We start from the raw sequence: 22,542 nt of genomic DNA, 5'->3' as shown, positions 1-22,542 counted from the left end.
GATACTGAGCATCTAAGTCAAGGGACCAAGGCTTCTGTGACTGGAAGATACACCCAGTCCCTGTCCTTAGCTCATGCTGCTCCCTTGCCTGGAATCCCCTCACCCCTTACACTATCTGCTGAAACCTTATCTTCGTAGCCCAGCAGGTGTTCTTAAATCCATCCTTTGGAGTAGAGTTTCTTGCATTTGCCTGGAGGGCGAGCACCATGCCTTGGTAGTCCTGAGTTCCAAGCACTCAGCTCGGACCCTGGCCTACTGGATGTTTGTAGAACTGATACAGATTTGAGTGAGAGGGCTGAGTGGCATGGGGACAGTATAACATGGTACATGAGCAGAGGACACAGAAAAGATGGATCTCTCCCACCTCTCAGCTGGCTGCCAGCCAGCCTTGGACTAGTCCCAACTCATATGGACCTTGTCGAAGAAGGGGGCCCGCAAGAGCCAATCTCCCTCCCCACCACTGAGTGGACACACATGACTTTTGTGGGCTCTTGGAGAAAGAGGCCCATTCAAAGGGTGGCCTGTAAAACCTCTTAGCCCACACTCAGAGGCTTATATCACTCTTAAAAGTGTGGTCAACATGGTGTTATTGCATGGGGGCTGCAGGAGACGGTGACATGATTTACTTGAGTAATTAACTGGTCGCTGCACCCAAACTCTAAGCAAATAGAGTGCACTTGACCAAAATTACCCACTTCCAAGTTCTACCTTTTTTTCTTGTGGGGTTCAAAGACATTCCAGAAGTTAGGACTAAAGTCAACCTCTCTGGGGGCTTTTTCCCCCAATCTAAAGCCCAAGGCTGGTGCCCATCTAGAGAGATCCAACAGCCCTTGCCATTCCACTTCCAAAGGACCCTCTCTGAGTTGGCATCATGGGAAAGAGACAAATGCCCTCGTGTTTGGAGCCCTCTCCTGTGCAGGCTCCATGTGCACCTCATCTGCCTTCTCTTGCAAGAGAATCTTCTTGTCAGGAGCCAAATTGGCAGCTCCTCCTACCAGGTTTCTCCTCTGTGCCCAACCTCTAAATGGTGCATACTCCAGGGCTGCCTCCTCAAGACTCTTATCCTCTGCCTTCCCTCACCTTCAAAGTCATCTCCCAGATTCTTATCTCCATCATGGACTCTGCTGGACAGTAGAGTCGTATACCCAGTGGCCTCCTCCATGGCTCCCTCTGGTTGTCTGTCAGGCTCCTTCAAATGAGCACATCCCAAACCAAACTCTGTTCCCCTGTCCCTGTCCCAGTCTTCTCCTCCTGTGTCCTTCCCTGTCCCAGTAAAAGGGGCCTCCCTTCCCACAGTTGCTCAGACTAGCACAACTGGACTCATGCTTGACCTACATCCTGCACTGCTAGCATTGTGTATTGGCTCTACCTTCCAGGTATACCTGGAACAATCACTGCTCACCGCTCTACCTCCCCAGCCCAAAGCCCACCGACTCACCTGGGGTCTGTGTAGTAGCCTCTCACTGGGCTCCCCACTTCTGCCCTTGTTCATTTTAGTCTCTCCTCCAAACAGCAGGCAGAGGTAAATTTTAAGATGTATGACTAGGTGGTGGGGGCTCAGTGAGTGAGTGCTTTCCTAGCATGTGTGAAGCCTTGGGTTCAATCCCTAGCACAAAGAAGAAGAAGAAGGAGAAGAGAAAGAGGAGGAGGAGAAGGAGGTAGAGGAGGAGGAGGAGGAGGAGGAGGAGGAGGAGGAGGAATATAAGATAAAATAACAAAACATAAAAAGGCATATCATGTCTTATTACCTCTGGCTTAAACCTATCCAAAGGCCCCCTCCTTGCTCCAAGAAAAAAACCCATGTTGTCAGGATGGCCAAAGTCTTACATGAAAATCACTGTCCCACCTTCATCTCTCTGCCCTCATCTCAGGCCTCCTTTCCCAACCCATCCACTGTGCCGGTCACACTAGCCCCTGCTGTTTAACACAGGCTGGTCATGCCCCGTCTTCATGGCACTCCCTCTGTCTAGAATGTTCTTTAGAAATCTCCCATGGCTGCTCACTCAGTCCCCGCAGTCTTCTGATTCATTGTCCCCATCTCAGTAAAGCCTTCCCCACCCACACTAAATAAAACAGCACCCCACCCTGCCCTCCAGAGCTCTGCCCCTGCCATATCTTTCTCTGTGGTGGTTCTTGTCACCCAGCATGCAATATATTTGCTTGTTTGTTAATTCCCATTTCTCCCACTAGAACAAAATCTCAGCACATCAGAGAGTGTATTTTATTAACTGCCCTATACCTAGAGTCTGGGACAGTTTCTGAATGGAGTAGACACACTCACATGAATGAATCATTTGATTAGCTAGCAATTTAGTGAGCATCGTGGAGGAGGGGAACAAAGCTCAGAGAAATAAGCTGCTTGTCCAAGTTTGCACAACTCATCTGTGGCCATCCTGGGGATCCAGTGCCAGCTATATATTTAGCCTGTCATGGAAATTGCCTCTTCTTTCTTGGATTGTGAACTTCTAAACCATGTTTCCTGGAAGCTTTCCATGAGGGCTTGTGCTTAGAGGGAGAGAAGGGGAAATTCTGTAGTGGTCTCCTCCCCAGTGAGGACCAGGAGGAATGAGGGAAGCCAGGCAGAAGGTAGAAGGAGGCTACTTTCAGAGGCAACATAGGAACAGATGAAGTCTCATGCCCAAAGGCAGGGCATCCCAACAGAGGGGCCAAATGGGAGCCCCTGAGCCCTCATGGTGGTCGAGGAAAGTCTGAGGTAGCCAGAGGGCCCTGGAGCAGTGGCTGCCAGCCATGCACAGCCTCTGCCTTTTCTCGCAGTATTTCCTGCCAACGTTCATTTTCCATGTGTGTCGAGATGGGAAACGGCTTCAAAAGGGAACTTAACATCAAACGGCTGCTTTGTGCCTGGCACTTTCCACACACTTCTTGTTTAAATGTTCACGGCAGCCAGAAGAGTCATCTGAAAATGCAGAAAAGGTTGGTTAGGCCCTGTGAGACCTGTCCAGGAGACCTGGCCCAGCTCATGGTCGCTGGCTCTAGGAACTTCCCCTCCACCTGCCTCTTCCCATCCTGAGCTCACCACCCCTGCCTTGGGCCTCCTTGGGCCTCTGCCTCTCTATTGTACTTCTTAGGACAGGGACTTCCTCCGTAGGTATGGGTCCTCATCCATCAAGGTTCTCTGCCTTCTCAGAGCACCTGGGAAGTGGTCCGTGGTCAGTGATGAGTGAATGAGACATGATGGGTTGTGGGACAGCTCCAGGATTCAGCTCTTCCTTGGATACCCAGAGAAGAGTCTTGTACCCAAGAAAGTAGGAAGTCTTGTCTTATTGCTATAGCATCTGGTACACATGTTGGGTTGAGGAAGTGCTTGGCCTATGTTGGGAGATGATCTGGTAAGACAGACGGGGTATGTGATTCCAGCCAGAGACCTCAAAAGCCACATGTCAACCCAGTATGGAGCCTGGGAACAGTTGCATTACTCTGTGGGTCCAGCAGCCTGACACTCAGAAGGCCCAGGAAGACTTTCCAGAGGAGGGAAGATGGAACTAGGAAGTGCTCCAGGGCCACAGAGCTTGAGGACCATCCATATCCATACACTTAAGCAGCAGAGTTTTCTCTGCTTCCTAATCCCTGAGAAATGTCATCACACCCCAAGTTGATTCTTCCTCCCTGGGCCCCAATTCAGGCAGAAGCTCGGGGCTGCCAACAGGGAGTTTAGAGCTCGTAACTCAACTGTGGGCAGGGCCCAGGGGGCCTGATTCCAATTAAAGATGTCAAATGTATTTATGGATTATGCAATCAACAGGTATGCAGCAGTCTCGATAGCCGACGGGGCCACCCTGAAGATAGGCCTGTCATTAATTAATCCCAGTGGGTCTGCCAAATTCTGCTTCCAACATGAGTTCTCTAAGGGGTGCTGGAAACCAGGGCTGCTTCAAACTCTGTCTTGCTTCAGGGAGAGATAAAGAAGTGGGCTAGAGGGTCTTTCTGAGCAGAGAAAAGAATGTCAGAAACAGTCATAGGATCTGGATTTGAAGTGTGGTTGTGCCGCTAACCAGCTCCACTGCTGTGACCCTGAACAAGTTTCAGAAGCTCTTAGAGCCTTGGTCTCTGATCCTGAGGATGGACAGGATGGTACAAACCTCCAGAGGCCTGGCTGAGGCCCGCGTCCATTAATTGTGGATGGAAGGGGCTTGCTTCACTTCCTCACTCCTTATATGACAGCACAAAATATAGAAATATAAAGCATCCACCTCCGTGAGGATATGCTACTGTAGAAGCACATACCCTTCATCAAATATTTCTGACCCTCTCTTTCTTCACTTGTGCAATAGACTTGCCAACCCAGCTCTCTCTTGTTTTTTTCCTGCCCCTTGAGCTCTTAGGACCTGATGGAGACTCAAACAAGATCCTCGGAGTGTTTGCTCAGCAAACCTGGGGTCTGGCCAGGTCCTGAGCTGTACCCAGATCCCAGAACTGAATCTGAGGAGGTGAACACCCTCTACAAACTCATAACTACAGGGGTGAGGTCCACAGCTACAGGGAAGAGGTCTATGCCATCCTGGGCTTATAGACGGGATGCCCATGACAACCTCAAGCCCAACCATTACCCTCCCAGACACTGCATTCAAATCTTTTCGTGCGCCAGCTTCTCAACCTCAGCTTTATTCCACCGGGTAGATGGGGTCTCCAACTGGGCTGGAGGACATCTCAGAGAGAAATGAAACTGTGTGACAGATGTCGAGCACATGGCCCTTGGACCAAATTGCTGGTGGCCATGACGGCCATGAGGGGGGAGATAGAATACAGCCAGACATACCACGCCAAAGCTGGGACTGCTCCTGAGCTGCTGGGTTTGCTTGTCCTTGGTTCGTTCTCTCTCTCTTTCGTCCTCATCAGAAGTGTGGTTTGCACTTCATTAAACTCCTTCTGGATGCAGTAGGGAGGCTCACCATGAGGTCTGAGGCCAGGCAGTGTTGGTAAGATAAAGAGGAGGCTGTGATGTTTCGAGACATACAAGAGGCAGCTGTAGCCTCAGCCAGCTGGAAGACTGGCCAACGTATGTGCACAGGTGCGTGTGTGATGGGAGCAGAGGCATGGGGTAAAAGGAGCCCCGGGTCTCTGCACTGCTGCCCCCTCCCACTCATCCCTGGTTGTGTCTGTCAGAGCTTGCCCTTTATGCAGTGGCAGGGCCTGACCTCTCGGGTGACCTTCCCCCTGTGTAGCAGGTCCTGTCATCAGTGTGTTCAACATCCACAATCTCACTGAACCCCATATGGCCTGTAAGCTGGGCCCTTTCCCATTCCACAGGGCTTAAAGCCGAGGGAGTAGCAGACTCCAGGCAGATGGTGAGCCAGGACTGATGGTCACTGTGACTGCCTAGTGCCCACCCAACATCCACAGTCACCAGAGAGTAACATGGGCAGGCACCTGCCCCATGGCAGCAGGCCAGGGGCATACATCCTCAGCATCTGCTTGGCCATCTCTTCCATTTCCTCTCAGAGGATTGAGGGTCAGCCTTGACCATCTGATTGAACTGCTCATTCCTTCATCTCCTCTTCCTTTGGACAGGGCCCCAGGAGCTGGATCTGCTGTGTGACCTTTCATCTGTCCCTAACCCTTCTGGGGCTCAATCTTCCCTTAGCAAATTATGGGGCTACACCAGTTGGTAGCCAACTGACCATTTGTGATATATACTATATCTCTTTAAAAGTGCAAAGGAATTTAATTTTCTCCAGTGCTTGATTTGGGGGTTAAATACCTGGCAGATGTAACTGACCCTAGAGATCATTGTTTAACATTTGTGTGTTACTGAGCAAGAAACAGAAGAGTAGATAAATTTATGAAGAGTCCAAGGATACCCAGAAAGCTACAGGCAGAATCTTCACAAGCTACAGACAGAAGCTTCACAGAGCCAGTGGAAACCTCAGAAATGACCTGTAGCCTCGGGTACAGCCTTAGAGTACAGACTCTACTGACCCTCCTCCAAAGACAGGTGTGGTCCACCTCCTCTTTGAAAAGCCCATTTCTTATGAGCAGAAGCCTTGGAAGCCTCTGGCCCATCCTTAAAGTGGGCCAATTAACATTTTCTTTCTTGCTAGGATCCTTCCATTTGCTCAGTGAATGATGCTAGGAAAGTTTAGCAGAGCTCAGAAGCTATCCAGAGATGTGTCTCACAAGGGAAAACAGTGTCCCTGGAAGGGGGCAGGAAGAAAAGGGAGGACAGTGGCAAAGTTTAATTGCAAACAAATTGCATCTTCCCCTCTTCTGTCTCGCTGCCTCCTTCTGGAGCTATGTGGAATTAGATCTGCTGGTCTCTCTGGCCTGCCCCGGGTCACCTTACCTTCTGTGGCTGACTGGATTATGGTGAGGCTCATGGACACCAGTCCTAGTCCCACCCCTTCATTCGGGGGACTTGAGCATGTTACTTAGCCTCTCTTTGGTTCAGTTTCCTCATCAAATGTCATAATAGTATCTGCCTCCTGGTGTCACTGTATTAGATTAGGAGACCCATGGGGAAAGCCTGCCCATAGTAATCACGATTAGTCTTCCTTCCCTGCCAATCCTCCCCCCTGCCCCCACCGCTGTGCGAGCCTGGTGCAATAGTTGCTCCTGGAATGATCTTCGAGCCATTGTCCTTAGAGTTTTCAGGAGGTCCTGGGAGATGCAATCTCAGAAGCCCACTTCCCCTCTTAGAGCCCTGCAGAGACCTAAAGGGACAGGTGGATGAGCCAGTTGGGCAATGAGTCCAAGGCTCTAGACTTGGATTCAGATTCCAGGAGACCTTAGCAAGATTAGAGACCAGGGATGGTCTGGGTGGAAGTCATGCTGGAGTAGATGGGAGATGCAAGGTGGCAAGTGTGGACTGTCAAGGTCAGCTGTGAAGGAGAGGAGGCAGGACACCATGGTCCCTTTAAGAGATTTTAAACAGGCCTGGTCACCCTCAAATCTCAAACATTTTTCAGGGCCAGGAATCCATTCTTAGCAAGATGTCCTAATGTGGGAAAAACGCAAAACTGCTCCCTCTGGGTGCTGAGGTTATGACATTCCTCCAGAGGCGTCCACTGCACTGCTGGGCCTGGCAATGGACTTCAGAGCCCAGCAGGGGAGAGAGACAGATTCTACCAGACTTTTCTCTCTTGATTCCAGCTCTGGCCTCCTGAGCCCAAGTTCTCTCCCCTGCATGTGAACTTTTTGCAGCCTTTTAGACTTCTGTCTAGATGACAGTGAACTTCAAGTTCAGTTGAACAAATACCCTGTCTACTGGGTAGGTAGATACTCTATGCCAGGCTCTGGGAACCCAGAGATGATTACCAAGGTGTCCTAGTCAGTCCAGGCTGCTGTAAGAGAAGACCATAGACTTGCTGGATTATAAACAGCAAGTCCATCATTCGAAGTCCTGGAGGCCCAGAAGCCTAAGGTCAAGGTATAAGCAGATTGGGCATCTGGTGAGGGCTTGTGTCCTAGTTCACAGAGAGCTATCTCCTTGCTGTGTGCTCATGTGGAAGGAGGGACAAAGGAGATCTGTTGTTGTTTTATAACAGCCCTAATCGCATTCATGAAGAATTCATCCTCATGACCTAGTTACCTCCCCAGTGCCTCACCTTCAGACATCAACACGTGGGAAACCAGACTTCACCACACAAATTTTGAGGACATGAACATGCAGTCTCCAGTGGAGGATATCCCTGCCTTTGGGTGATTCACAGTTAAGAATAATCACCAACATTTCCCAGATGCCTACACTACCCCAAGCACTTTACTTAGGACAGCCCACTTGAACCCATTGATCTCTGGATTAGGGACTATTGTTTCCTCCATTGTACAAATAATGAACTGAGGCTCTGGGAGGTCGAATGGCTTGCCCAAGGCCACACAGCTAAGAAGGTGTGTATTCCCCTAGTCCAGTGGAGATTCGTACTCTCTATTTAGCATGCACAGCACATGCATTACCTTACTGAAAATATGGATAAACTTGTGAATTGTGCAGAATATCAGCCATTGTACAAATGAGGAAACTAAGACTGAAAAACTAGAGGTGGGGCTGGGGTGTAATTCACTTTGAGCCTAGCATCCACAAAGCCCTGGGTCTGATCCTTAGCACAAAAAGGCGGGGGGTAAGAAAATGAGAAATTACATGCCCAAGATCATCTAAAATCAAGTCACAACTCGCTCCTGTGAACCCAGGTCTAGGACTACTTGCATTTTGAGTTACTTTTTTAGTTGTTTCCCTAGAAATTGTAAATTCAGACTGTATTAACCTAATTACAATAGTAGACAAGAATGTACTCCTTTCCCTCTTCCCTTCTTTGTACAGTTACAGTCATACAAATTATATTAGCATACATTTTTTTTTCGAATTTCTGTGTTTTATTTCCACAAGGAATTGAGCTGAGCCCACGGGCCACGGGGCCTTCCTCCGGCGAGTGCACGCCAGGTTCTCGGGCCTGTCCCACCAGCGGGCTGGTTTGCAGACAGGCCGTCATGGGTGCCAGGTAGAAGGCTCCAGGAACGTGGGCAGGGGCTCAGTGGGGGCACATGCTTGTGGAGCTAGAGATAGCAGGGCAAGTCCTTCTCTATGACCAGGGGTTCCTCCATGGGACCGTACCGCTTCACCACGCAGCCATTCTTGTCTATGAGGAACTTAGTGAAATTCCACTTGATGGCATTCCCCAGCATGCCCTTCCCCTTGGGCTGGACTTTCATCCACTTCCACAGCAGGTGGGCGTCGTCCCTGTTCACACAGACCTTGCTGAACATACCGAATTTGACATCGTAGCCGGCAGCAAACTTCTTGATCTCCTCCTTACTGCCTGGCTCCTGCCTCCCGAACTGGTTGCAGGGGAAGGCCAGGATGCGTAAAACACACTCAGCGTATCAGGCATGCAGGTCAACAAGCTGAGTATAGTTCACTTCGGTTTTGCCTCACTGGGAGGCTATGTTGGTGATAATGCACACGAAGCCCTTGTACTTATCCAGGCACACCATATGCCCATCGGTGTCCTTGTCTGAGAACTCGTGCATGGAGCGGGCGCAGCGCCAGTCATCCCGGGAGGCACACATGGTGCCCGCCAAGCCGGGCAGGGCCAGAGCCCCGCACAGCAGCGCCGGCTTCAGCAGCCGACTCCTAGCATACATTTTTAAAGCCCATAAACACAGATTTATAACTATTTTATATAGCTACCTTTTAAGTTAGATAGTAGAACAACGAGCTACAAGTGAAGTTCATTCATGCTATTTTTTATATTTACCTATAGTATTACCTTTATCATTGCTCTTTATTTCTTGTGGATTTGAGTTACACTTGTCATTTCAGTCTGAAGGACTACTAGCACTTTAAAATTTCTTGTAAGGCAGGACTGTTGGTGACATTCTTTCAATTTTTACTTACCTGAGAATGTCTTGACTTCCCTTTTATTTTTGAAGGATAGTTTTGCTGGATATAGAATTCTTCATTGACACTCATTCTTCTCCTTTCAGCATTTTTAAATATGTCACTTTCTGGTATCTGTCATTTATAATGACAAATCAGCCATTGATCTTTTTTTATCAGTGCTGGGGTTGATCTTTTTCAGCTTTGTGGGATGTTTTTAAGGTTTCCTTTTTGTCTTTGGCTTTTGGCAGGTTCACTATGACGTCTTAGTGCAATCTCTTTAAATTTATTCTTCTTCTTGGTCTTTAAATTTATCATGCTTCTTGGCTGTGTAGATTAATGGGTTTTTTATTTTTTATTTTATTTATTTATTTATTTATTTATTTATTTATTTATTTATTTGGTGGTACTGGGGGTGGAACCCAGAGGCTTTCTACCTCCGGGCTATACTCCCAGGCCTATTTTATATTTTATTAGAAACAGGGTCTCACTAAGTTGCTGAGAGCCTCACTAAGTAGCTGAGGCTGGCTTTGAACCTGTGCGATCCTCCTGTCTCAGCCTCCCAAGCGCGGGGATTACAAGCGTGTGCCACCACACCCAGCTTAATGTTTTTTTTTTTTTAATTTAGAAGTTTTCAGTCATTATTTTTTCAAAATTCTACCCTTTCTTCTCTTCTTTTTTGGGGGTGGGGAGAGTACTGTGGATTGCAACCAGTGGCATTCAACCTCCTAGTTATACTCCAGCCCTATTTAGTTTTTTATTTTGAAACAGGGTTTCACTAAGTTGCTGAGAGCCTCACTAAACTACTGAGATTAGCCTCTAACCTGTGATCCTCCTGTCTCTGACTCCAATGTCCTGGGGGTATAGGTGTGTGCCACCATACGTGGCTTTCTCTTTCTTGAGTCCTTATCATGCATATGTTGGCACACTTGTAGGTGTTCCATTTTTCTTCATTCTTTTATTTTTCTGTTCCTCAGACTGAATCTCAATTGACCTGTCTTCAAGTTTGCTGATTTTTCTGCCTGTTCAAACATATTGACCCTCTCTAGTGCATGTTTTATTTTACGAATTGCATTTTTCAACTATATAATGTGGATGTTTATTTAGTTTGTGTATGTGTGTGTGATTGTTGTCTATTTATTGAGATTCTGTATTTGGTGAGGCATCATTTTCATATTTTAGTTTTTTAGGCACAGGTTTTTTGTTTTTTGTTTTAATTCTTTTACCATATATAAAACAATGGGTTAAAGTCTTTCCCTAGTAAGTCTGACTCTGCACTTTCTTACAGTTATTCTCTTTGAGCTACTTTTTTCCTAATTTGTGAGCCATGCTTTTTTGTTTCTATGTGTGTCTAGTAATTTTGGTTGAAAACTAGACATTTAAATAATATTATGTGCCATGCCAGGTGTGGTGGCACACGCTTGTAATCCTGCACTTGAGAGGCGGAGACAGGAGGATTGCGCAGGTTCAAAGCCAGCCTGAAGCCAGCCTGGCTGGCTTAAGAGACTTTAAAATACACACACACACACACACACACACACACACACACACACACACATATATATAATAGGTCTGGGAGTGTAGCCTGGAGGTAGAAGGATCTCCAGGAACCCCAGTACCACCAAAATAAATAAATAAATAATAAATAATAATGATATGTGTCAAATCTGGAAATAATATTCTCTCCCATACTCAGAATGTATGGTTGTTGCTGCTATTTGTTGTTGATACTGTTTAATTGGTGACTTTTCTGAAATAGTTCTATAAAGTTTCTATTCTTTGTCATGTCCGGCCTTCAAAGTCTCTGCTTAGCTTAATGATCGGATCGTGATTAGTCAGAAATTGTCTTGAGTCTCTGGAACTAATGTCTTTCAATCTTTGCTAAAGGATTTTGTACGTATGCGTTGAGGAACACCTTAAACATCCATCCATGTAGCTTATAACTCTACCTTGGCTTTCGTGTCCTGTTCTCAGAGGCTCCAGGTTAGATAGAGGTGAGAGCTCTGAGTCATTCAGGTCTTTTCTGAGTATGTGTAAAGCTCTGAGTAACCATACAGCCCTATTCATGCCATCTGCTTTCTCTATTCCCAGGAATGTGTTGGAGCTTTTCAGTTCCCTTCATGGGAATCTCATACTCCATGCTTCTTTTTAAGCTTTCTGATTGGCCTGTTGTTTGCCCCAACTGGTATACAATATTTCATGTTTCTGTGATGTCAGTTGCCTCCGATTGTTTTTGACAAACACACTTGGGAAGTCTGTTGGCACTAAGCAAATTCTGAATCAGATCAAGTACGGACAACCTAGAGAGTAGAGTGCTCCAAAGAACCACCAGCCAGGTCCAATCATAACAAGTCTGGGAGTGGGGCTTTGAAGGAGCGCTGACCCTATTCTCCTCCTGTGTAACTGCCAGGCTGCTGGGTTTCCCTATGATTGGCCGACAGGGGTTGGTTTTCAAGACTATTGCTGGGGGATGGGAAAAGTTGAGCGAGTTGAAATGCCACAAAACTTGCTATTCTTACTGAGATCTAGCCATTTTTCTTGATTAAATGCTCCCAGAAATCCTACAAGCCTTCGGTTAATTTCTAGAGTCCTACAAAAGTTGATTCCGACCATTTTCATCAGTGTTCTTGCTGCTTTTGTGAAGGAGGGAATTTCCAGAGGTCCTTACCTCGCCAAACGGTTCGCTGGTATTCAGTGTTTCCATTTTACTAGGAGACAGAATATGTGAGCATGGAAAGGGAAGTTGGGTGTAGGAGAACACAGAGACAGTTGGAAGATCTCCTTCGTGCCAAGTGTCATGGCTATGATAATAAGAGTCACAGGAGTCATATCTTCATCAGAATAGTATGATCAAGGTGAACGTTATTAGAGGAACAGGTAGACGTTATTAGAGGAAGTAAGAGTCCAGATTATTACACCTGTCAAGAGGGAGCGTCTGAAGTGACCTCCACCCATTCAGCATCTTCTGCCAGTGGTCAGTCATTCCCCAGCCAGACCTTTGATGAAGGTCTTAGTTAACTCAACCAAAGGCCACTGCTCTGTCTGGGATAGTCATGTTTTCATTTTAAAGTTTCAGCTTCTAAAACTATATACCTTTGGACCTGCTCAGCCAGGTAGGATATGAGACTTCCTCTTGAGCCCATAATCATCTTGTTTTCACCTGTAACATGTCTTTTCTCCTGAATACATGAGCTCAGGACCAGGCAAACTGGGACTCAGACGTCCTTGGCAAACCAGGATTAGATGAAGTCTCCTCCCTGGCTCAGAACATCCCTACTACCAACCCCACAGTTTCTAAAGTCCCACCTCAATTCTAAATAGTGGTCTTCTCTAAGCATCAGTATTCAAATAAGTTCATAATCTCTGAAATGCAAGTTCTGAGGGGTCCCGAGCCTGGGAGCCAAACCTGGTCGATTCTCCCACCTACTACAATATATCCTAGGACACAAATTATATGGTTCTAATGTCTATTTCTGTAAAATTAAGAGGAAGATTATTGGCAAATAATATAAGGTAATTAATATCTTAAAATGTTTTGGGTAAATAATATAAGGACCCTCCAGAGCCAGGAGACTATGAGTGCTGGGTGAAGCCCCCTTTCTCAGGAGTCACAAAGTCTTCCCAGCTCCTCAGAGGAGAGCTACCTTCCTCCCTTACATCCCACATGTTCAGTGCTTCCCTCTGCCCTACAAGAATGACCCCAAATAGTGACAGTAACCACTGTGTCTCCTCAGTCACACAGAAAATAAAAATGGCAAGGAAACTGCAGGATCCATCCTCTAGCATCACGAACTGTATACAGTAGGAGCTCAATGTCACTTTCCATTATAAAATTCTTGGGACTTCCTAGGGTGTCTAAATCCTACTCCATGAAGTCTTGATATATGATGCAGAAGACTATGAAAGGGAAGTATTAATAGCCCTTTCCAGTTTACAAATATTTTTGTACCTATTAGTCATACACAAGCACATTTATGAAGCTTCTCCTGGTGCCATACATTTAATCATCCCCTCAAAGGGATTTCTAGAATTACCCATTCCACAGATGGGGAGTGAAGTCCTGAGAGATCATGTGCTTCCCCCACCATTATGGTAAGTGTCAGTCTGACTGGACTGAGACCCAGGACCCCTGCTTCCAACTCCGGCCTCCTCATGTGGGACCCTCTTGACCAGGACAGATGGACACCAATGGTCATAAAACATGGTATACAGAGAGCAGGCATTTGGGTCTGAGTCCCAGTGGCTGGCACATGGTGGTATTCAATAAAGGCTCATGGAAAGGGATGAGTGAATGAGTCTGAAGAGCAGGTGAAGCATGGGTGATGTCTGGCTTTGGAGGGAGAGGCCTGGCGTGGGGCGGAAGGGCCAGGTGCTCCCCTGTGTGCCGGGCACATCCCAGTCTCTGCACACTTCCTCCCCATAGCTGCCTGGGGGTGGGAACTACACATGAGTCCAAAGGGTGTACACCTACTCACCCAAACCCACCCAGCTGGCTGAGAAGAGCCCAGCTGGGGACGTGAATCTGAGTCTCAGTGGGCAGGTTCTTCACATCCTCCCACTTTGACTCTCCAAGTTGGAAAGGTCCTCAGGACCAGCTAATTCACTCCCCTGGCTTTATAGAGAGAGGCGAGTGGCTGCTGGGCACACAGCAGCTCAACTGTGCAGCTGTCATTCTTGGCACTTAAAAGTTGCCCAGAGCACACAGCCGTGGAGACTGGAATCTCCAGAAAGCTCCCGGGGAGCTGACCAACGTCTGCAGAACCCAGAGGTGTGCGCACACTCCCAGAAACACACAAAGACGTTCATGCCACACACGCCATGGCAAAGGCGCCCCAGGCTCCTCTGAGTGTATTTTAAATCCATTCTGACTCCCCAGAAAGTCTGTTTTTGTTATTTGTACTGACCTTTTAAACTCCACACGGTCCTGCTTTTTTCCTGAGGCCTAGGTAGGACCTATTAATAATTCCGCTCTCCCACCAAGGAGGCTTGAGCTGCAGCCGGCTGTAAAAGCCAGTCCCCCCAGTTGCCGGCAAGTTTGTCCCCTCTCCCGATGATGAGACAGAAAGCACCCGGCGCCCCCCGGCCGTGGGGAAAGGAGGTGCCTGCGCTCTTCAAAGGTGAGGACAGGTGGTCCAGGGGCGACCAGAGGCAGAATCAGGAGGCCAGGGCATGGGGCTGAGTCTGGCCCCCTGCCTCTTACTGCTTTCTCCTCTCTCTGAGCAAACATCTCTGCAAATAAATCTCCCTTTCTTCCTTTCTCTCTCTCTGCTGGGTTACTGCTTCAGTTTCATTAGAGACGCTGGAAACATTCTTCGGGCTCAGCCGAGATATATAATACAGAGAACAGAGATTTACTTCATAACCTACAAACTATTAAAAATATTAGTGTCCCCCAGAGAGTTTCTCTTAAAGATTCCTTCTCTCTCTCTCTGCCTCCCTCTCCCTCTGACTCACAGTGCCAACAATAATGCAGGCGGGCTGATCGGAGCCATTTCCTTGAAAGAAAATAAAGAAGAGATAACAGGCCCTGGAAAAACCTCTCTTTGTGCCTGAATAATATCCGTCATCCTATATATCTAGAGAGAGCTTTGTGCCTGTCAAAGCCCCCTTTCAGCACTATTATCTTGTCTGATCCTCAAAAGCCTGCAGAAAGGGTCATGTCCTTTTTGTTAGGAGGGGAAACCAAGGCCTTGGAGTGGGAGGCAATTTGGCTTTGAGGTAGAGCTGGGGCTAGAACCCAGTTCTCTCTCATTCCCAGCACCTGGAGGGCTTTCTTTTCTTTTTCTTATTCCTTTCTCTCCTCCTCCTCCTTCTTCTTTCATGTATATTGTTTACTAAGAAGTATTTCTTGTTATTATTACTAAGTTATTTTCATGTATTTTTATTTTTACGTGAAACATAGTAATTGTAAGTATTTATGGGGCACAGTGTGATATTTCAACGTGTTTACACAATGTGTAATGTTCAGATCAGGGTGACTGGCATATCCATCCTCTCCGACATTTGCCATTTGTTTGTGTTGGAAACTTCAGACTCCTCTCTACCTGCTGATTTAGTATTTAATTAACTGTTGTCAGCTGTCGTTATCCTACTGTGCTATAAGAGAAGTTATTCCTCCTATCCCACTTCCCCCTGTGGCCACTAACCATCCTTTCTCCATTTCTCCCTCTCTGAACCCTTTTCAGGCTCTGCTAGCAACTCTTCTGATCTCTTTTTTTATGAGAGTAGCAGTTTAGTTCCCATGTAGAAGTGAGAATTTGTGGTCTTTGTCTCTCTGTGCCTGATTTATTTCACTTAATATATAACATCCTCCAGTTCCTTCCATGTTTCTACAATTGACAGAATTTCTTTTTTCCCTTTTTTCTTTTTTACTTCTTTCTTTCTTTCTTTTCAGTACTGGAGATGTAACCCAGGGGCATTCTACATCCAAGCTGCACCCCCAGCCCTATTTTTTATTCTTTAGTTTTGAAACAGGGTCTCACTGAGTTACAGAGGGCCTCACTAAGTAGCTGAGGTTGTCTGCAAACTGCAGTCCTCCCGTCTCAGCCTCCCAAATGCTGAGATTACAAGTGTGCCTGGCTAGAATTTTATTGTTTTTATGTCTGAATAATATTCCATTGTATATACATACCACATTTGCTTCATTCATTCATTAGCTGATGGGTCCCTCGTTAGACTCCGTGTCTTGGCTTCTGTGAACAGTGCTGAAGTGAACACAGGAGTGCAGACGTCTCTTCAATGTTCCCTTTGATTATACCCCAGGGTGGGACAGCCGAATCCTATGGCACTTCTAGTGTCTTGAGGAACCCCAAGCCTGTGTTGCCTAACAGCTGTACTAATGTACATTCCCTTCAACAGTGTGTGAGTTCCCCTTTCTCTGAATCCTCACCAGAATTTATTTTTTTTCTTTTTGACTTTTTTTGGGGGGTCTATTCTAAACTGGGGCAAGATTCTATACCATTACAGTTTTGATTTGTGTTTCCCTAATAGTGCTGTTAAGCACTGCTGGAGGGTTTTGTCGTAGAAACAAATTTATGAAATTGCTTCATTTCTTGGTTGCAAATGCCTGATGGGTATAAACCCCCAAGTGTCCTCTGTCCCAGCCAGGCAAGGGTCTAGTATCTAATGTCATTACAGTCAACTTATCTCTTATTTGCTCATGAATGAAGTGTTGAGGACATCCCCTGGGTCAGGCCCATCTTCCGCACCAGGAGCAGGACTGGGCTAAATAAGGGTGAGATGCTGCTGCCTCTTGCCAGGTCCCAAGTGAGTACGGGGCCCAAACCGCAGTGTGCATATGAGCTGGTCTAGCCTGTCAGGACAGGGCCTCAGGAGTGAGGCTCATCTGAGATCCTCAAGGGCGGACAGAAGCAAGTCAGACAGCAGATCATAGAAGAGGCTGGGGTGGAAGAGAGAGGCAAAGTCAAAGCCCAGAGACCAGAGAGCATCTGACATTTTGGAAGATCTACCAAGAAGCACAGTAGAGTGGGACAGACAGTGATAAGAGACAAGAGGAAAGACCAGTGGCACTGACGCTCTCTGACAAAGTGGGCTTTATCGGAAGCATAATGGCATTCAGCAAAAGACTTTTGTGGTTGGGGGTGTTTTTCAGAGTGTCTCAGGTCATGCATGAATCTACTCATGGAATATTCTTTGAGTGTGCTGTGAGTACTTTTCTGATTTGGGTCTTAGGACCAAGGGAGAATGAAGTAACGCCGACGGGGGTGAGGACGGAAGGAGCAGAGGGGTGGCCTGACAGGGAGGAGGTCGGAGGGCACTGGTGGACTGGAGAGTGGGAGGTATGCTTGGGCTACATTTGGGGGTGGTGACTGAGAGGGCGAAGCCCAGGCTGACCTGAGACCAGGGCACCTACTCCTGCAGGTGAATTTGGACAAGGGGCCCTGCTACAGACTGGACGCTCAGTGTGCCCCAGAGGCTCGGTCCCCAGGATCACACTACTGAGACGTGAGCCTAGAGGAGGTGCGGCCCAGCAGGTGGTCCTCAGGTCACCGGGTGTGTGCCTCCAAGTGGACTTCAGGTCCTGCCCGTCCTCTTCCTCTTTCGCTCCCTGGTGATGAGGTGAGCAGCTTGCTCCACCACACACCCCTGCCACTGCCACCCAGCAACTCGCCAGAGGCAGTGGACCCACCTGTTTATGGAAGGGAACCTCTAAAACTTTGTGTGAAAATAGACCTTTTATCTTTATAAGTAAATTATCTCAGGTGTTTTGCTGTAGTGACATAAACTGAGTACCACAAGCCCTCTCGGCAGGGAGGTGGCAAGGCACAGAGGAATGACATGCCAGCTGGTACTGCTAGCGTAGGAACTGAGCTTCAAACTCATGTCCTTCCAGCTGCAGCTCCTGAGCCCTCCTCACGGCCTCAGCAGCAGGGTGGCTGAAGCAACTCCAGGACCTGGCGGGGGCTTCCCCTTGGAGCCAGCTTGGGCTCTGTGGCAGCCTTGAAGTCTACAAAGCCAGCACGTTCCCTCATCCCCCCCCCAGCCTCAGTTTCCTCTGCTATCCTGCCTGACCCTCCCTGCCCTGCGCGCATCACAGGCTCAGTGTAGGCACCAATGTAGCACTCTTTTGCTCCACCGTCACTGCCGGGGCCTCCATAGCAGACTTGCCGACAGACACACAGAATTGATACACAGGACAAAGGCAGCCTATGGTGGCTGAGGGACCAGGGAGCAGAAGGACTAGCTCCTGGCCCTGCCTCTGATAAATGTTTGCTATGAGACTACTCTAGGCCTTACCTGCCATATAAGAGTTTGAAGCTAGCTGGGCATGGTGGTGCACACTTGTAATCCCAGCATTCTGGAGGCTGAGACTGGAGGATCGCGGTTTGTGGACAGCCTCAGCTACTCAGTGAGGCCCTCTGCAACTCAGTGAGACCCTGTTTCAAAATAAAGAATAAAAAATAGGGCAGGGGGTGTAGCTCAGAGGTCAAATGCCCCTGGGTTCCATCCCCAAACACACACACACACACACACACACACACACACACACACAGTCTGAAGCTTGCTCTTTTAAAGGCCCACTTTCTAGGACGTGGTGCTTGGTGTTATGTCTCACTTTGTCATTGGGTTAAATTCAGTCCAGCTCAAAAAGGAAATACCAGGACAGCTCCTGAGGACAGCTGAGGACAGGAGTCCAGTCCACTTTGAAAGAGGCCCTAGCCAAGGAGGCTCACACCTCTGGCTTCTGCACACTCTGACCATGAAAGGGAACCCTGACTGAGCACCTCTTCTCCCTCCCTTGGCGCTGTAGCAGTGCCCACCAGGTAGCTGTCACATTCTGTCTACTCGTGGTGCCCCCCTAGTGCAACAAAGGAGGAGGGTAAACGATTTGAATGCTCTTCACCCCTACTGCCTGTACTGCCCTGTGCCATTGGGCCAATTACAGACTAAGAGCCCCCCGTCAGTCCCCAGGTGGAGGTGGGATGATGGGGGGCCGTTAGCTCAGGAGTCTATTTGTAAGGAAGGAAGGAAGGCAGTCTGGAGCTCTAGGGACAGCCAGTTAGTGGGACAGTGCTACCATCAGGGTGGGGTGCACCTGAACCTTGGAGCCCCAGGGAGAAGAAAGGATATCTACCATTTAGGTCACACCTACATTTGAGCTCTTCACATTTGAGTTGTTAATGCTTAAGGCACACCTTCAAGGAAGGATTCATCATCCCTTAGTTAACATAGAGAAACTGAGGCTCCAGCCTGAGGCCTCTATACTGGGAAGGGGCAGAGTCCATCTGGCCTTGCTGGGCCCCTGCCTCCCCACATCCTAGTTCACTTGACTGAGCCTTGAAGTGGCACCTCTGAAGCAGCTGTCCTGGGTGGCAATTTGCTAGTGTGATTAATTTGGGTATTTAAGCCCCTCTTATTGAATCGGGACAGGACTCATTGTGGGCTGAACTGTTGGTGGCTGACCCTTACTACCCTGGGCTCCCATTCTGAGAGCAGGGATCAGTGGCTGTTCTGAGGGGGTTTTCCTAGTAGGCACCTTCTCAGATCACTCTTTATTTCCTTGGGGCTGCGAAGCCTTGATCCCACCACAAAGGGTATGCTTCTTTTAAGCTTATGGATCTCTCCGGAGCTCCTTTGGCTGTCTCCACACCAAATGTTTCACACCTCGCCAATCTGGGGACCCCCAGGCAGAGCAGATACTCGCCACAGGCCCCGCAGATGGAGATGGTGACTGGAGCACATGAAGCCAGGTGGTCCTGTGGCAGAGCACACACATGGCTGAAAACACACGTGTCGGTTTGAGGGATCACATGCTTCTTCCACGCTGCCTACAGATTTCCGCAGTCCACTGTCCTGAGCCCTAGCCTGAGGGATTTGCCAGCTGTCTCCTCTGTCACATGGCTCACCAGCAGGAGCTCACTTGAGGCCCCTGCTGGGATGGGGGTGTTAGAAGGGGCAGGGGCACTGGGTGGCATCCTGAGCAGCCCCTACAGGGGCCCTGGGGCCATTCTTTCCTTCCCACCTTGCACTCATCCAGCCTGGCCTCAGGGGAGCTTGGACCCATTGACAGAGTGAGATGCTGTGTCTTCCCAGCTTTGCTCCAATCTCAGGGGCCTGCCTGAGCACTGTCCAGTGCCTTCCCAAACACCATCTTCTCTGAAAGTGACTCCCCAGAGCACATCCTCACCCAAGACAGGGCTTCTCAACTCTTTGGCTTCCTATCACTCCTCATGGACACCTTGGACATGGACATCTCTTTTATTCATTCTAAATAAATACATGAATACATAAGTAAAATGCATTCTACATTACAACTTAAATATATTGTAATCAATTAAATGTCATGCTTCAAACCACAACCAACTCAGTGGTAAAATCAGAAATGTCAACCCGGGCGTGGTGGCGCACGCTTGTAATCCCCGCGCTTGGGAGGCTGAGACAGGAGGATTACACAGGTTCAAAGCCAGCCTCAGCTACTTAGTGAAGTTCTTAGCAACTTAGTGAGACCCTGTTTCCAAATAAAATTTAAAATAGGTCTGGGATTATAGCCCAGAGGTAGAAAGCCCCTGGGTTCCACCCCCCAGTACCAAAAAAAAATTTAGAAATGTCTTTTCATCTAGACAGATAGGTATTTCTCCTTCAACCGCAGTTAAGGCTGTTGTTTAAGATCCAGCCCAGTCCTTTTGCCCCAGGATTCTTTATGTGTGTGCATGATGGATGAAGCCTACCACAGACCCCTTCAAGCCAGCTGGACTGCTTAACTTCAAACCACACACAGCTTCCCATCAAGGCTCCAGTGGGTCTGACACCTCAGACACCCCGTGAGAGCCTCTGCTGGTGGGTTAGTGTTTATCGAGCATTTACCCTGCTGGGCACCAGAGCGTGTGTTGGTGAGCAAACAGACGTGGTCTCCGATCGTTTCTGTTGGAGCCTCTCTATTGAACAGATGAAAACACCAAGACCAGTGAGGGGGAGGTACTTGAACAGGGCCACAGAGAGGCCTTGTATAGATAGAGGCAGAACCTGAACCCAGACTCCTGACTCCCAGTCCAAGGCCCTACAAACTGCTACAAACTCAGAGTCTGTTTCCTTTAAAGGGGAGGTGCTACCTGCAGGAATCTCAGCAGCCCCTCCCAGCTTAGTGCCCACCCGGAGCCTGGAGCAGTGGTCAGGTGCGTCCTGAGAGTATGGTGTTTCTGGGCAGGCTGGACAGTAGGGCCTGTGCTCAGGACCCTATGTTTCATAGTTTGCAGACACCATAACTTCAGCAGAAGTGAGGAAGCTAAATGGGGTGCTGGGCAGACCCATGAGTAGTAAGTTGACATGTCAGAATCCTGAGGAATGCAAGGAAGACACCTCCAAAGAGACAGTGCCTGTGCAGGCGGAAGGCAGTGGGGAGCCGCAGAGTGCTGAGGAGCAAGGCAGTGAGGTCATTCCAACCATGAGGCTGGTGACTCGGGCTTTCTTCCACTGAGCCTCACTTTCCAAGTGTGCAAGCCGGTCACTCTAAGAATGAGAGACCCAGATGGGAAGCGCTTGGAAACTGCCAGGGGCTCAGCCTTTGCTCCTGCTCATCCAGTCTCTGTCCCTCCTATAGCTGCTCACTCTGCAGGCATGGAAAAGTTGCTGCTCTCTGAGTCCAAGGTCCCCCTGGGTAAAATGGGCTGGCCCTTCATTTTCCTCTCAGGGGCTTGCAGCAGCAAGTCAGGGCCTGCGCTGGCCAGCCCGGCTCCTCAGTGGGCAGCCATGCATGTGCATGTGCTGGGGCTGGCCTGGCTCTGTGAGGACGTGGGCTGGCTCCCTGGGCCTTTTACAGACTGTTTATGATGTGCCAGCCTGGTAACTGCCCGAGATTAGCTGCTCCTCAGGCGGCTCAGGGCCTGGGGACAATGGAACAGAGCAGAAGGAAAGAAACTAGTAAAAGGCTCAGAGCCTCAAATGTCGCCCTCAATAATTCATCCTGTACCTGCACTCGGCCTCTCTGTGCTGCCAACTTCCCACCAGCACAGTTCTCTGCCTGCGTTCTCTGTTTCCAGTGAATTCGAGATGTGGTGTGAATGGGACATGGACTTTGGAGTCTGAGTGCCACTTCCTACCCCCACCAGGGTTGCTGTGCATCTGGGCACATTGCCCTGCTGCACTGGGCCTCAGCTTCCTCATCTGTGAAGTGGGCACAGGGGTCCCATTCACCTATAAGAGTGTGTGATGACCCATCATCCACATATGTCACAAAGTGAGTGGTCACCAGAGTTCAGGATCTAATTTGCAGAATTTCGAGCAAGGACTGGGAGCCCCTGTTGCTAAAGGAGTCCCTTCCAGCCCTGCCTCTGCAGAAATGGTGGAGTTGCACAGCGCACCTGTCTGTCTAGACAAAAGGATGCTGAGAGAGTCTCTGTTGCCTAGGAAGGGGGCTGCACACGCATTGTCCTCTCCGAAAAGAAGAGCGAGCCATGTGTGAGCATGAACTGCCTGGGCCTGGAGCCCCTGCCCCCAGTTACAGTGAGCCTGCTGGGGGCCGCTTCCCCTGACCCACAGTCCTGGATCCCACATCCTACCTAGTGAGGGAGGTCTTGGCCCAAGTCCTTTGTGTAACTGGCCCTGTGACAGGTGATTTCCCTGTGCATCGCTGACTCTCAAAGTGACCCTGCAAAGTGGGTGTGAGGTACCAGGAGGAAATCCAGGCTCAGGAAGGATAAAAAAGAGTTGCCAGTCTTCCTCACAAGGCCTGCAGAATAAGACCAGATTTCTGG

At 48.7% G+C, this 22,542-nt stretch overlaps 1 protein-coding gene and 1 pseudogene across 2 annotated transcripts in view; one reads left to right on the top strand and one right to left on the bottom strand.

The window, feature by feature from the left end:
* The window catches only part of TRABD2B (TraB domain containing 2B), a gene marked incomplete at both ends in the record, with an annotated part of 208,692 nt that overhangs the window by 134,037 nt on the left and 52,113 nt on the right, over positions 1-22,542 (top strand). The window lies entirely within an intron of this gene.
* LOC308260501 (phospholipid hydroperoxide glutathione peroxidase GPX4-like) lies at positions 8,509-9,078 on the bottom strand (annotated as a pseudogene). The gene has a single exon. The product of its transcript is annotated as a phospholipid hydroperoxide glutathione peroxidase GPX4-like (transcript).

Source organism: Muscardinus avellanarius, assembly GCF_963383645.1.
Source record: "Muscardinus avellanarius genome assembly, chromosome: 3".
Taxonomy (NCBI): Eukaryota; Metazoa; Chordata; class Mammalia; order Rodentia; family Gliridae; genus Muscardinus; species Muscardinus avellanarius.
This window is presented reverse-complemented; position numbering and strand designations above follow the sequence as displayed.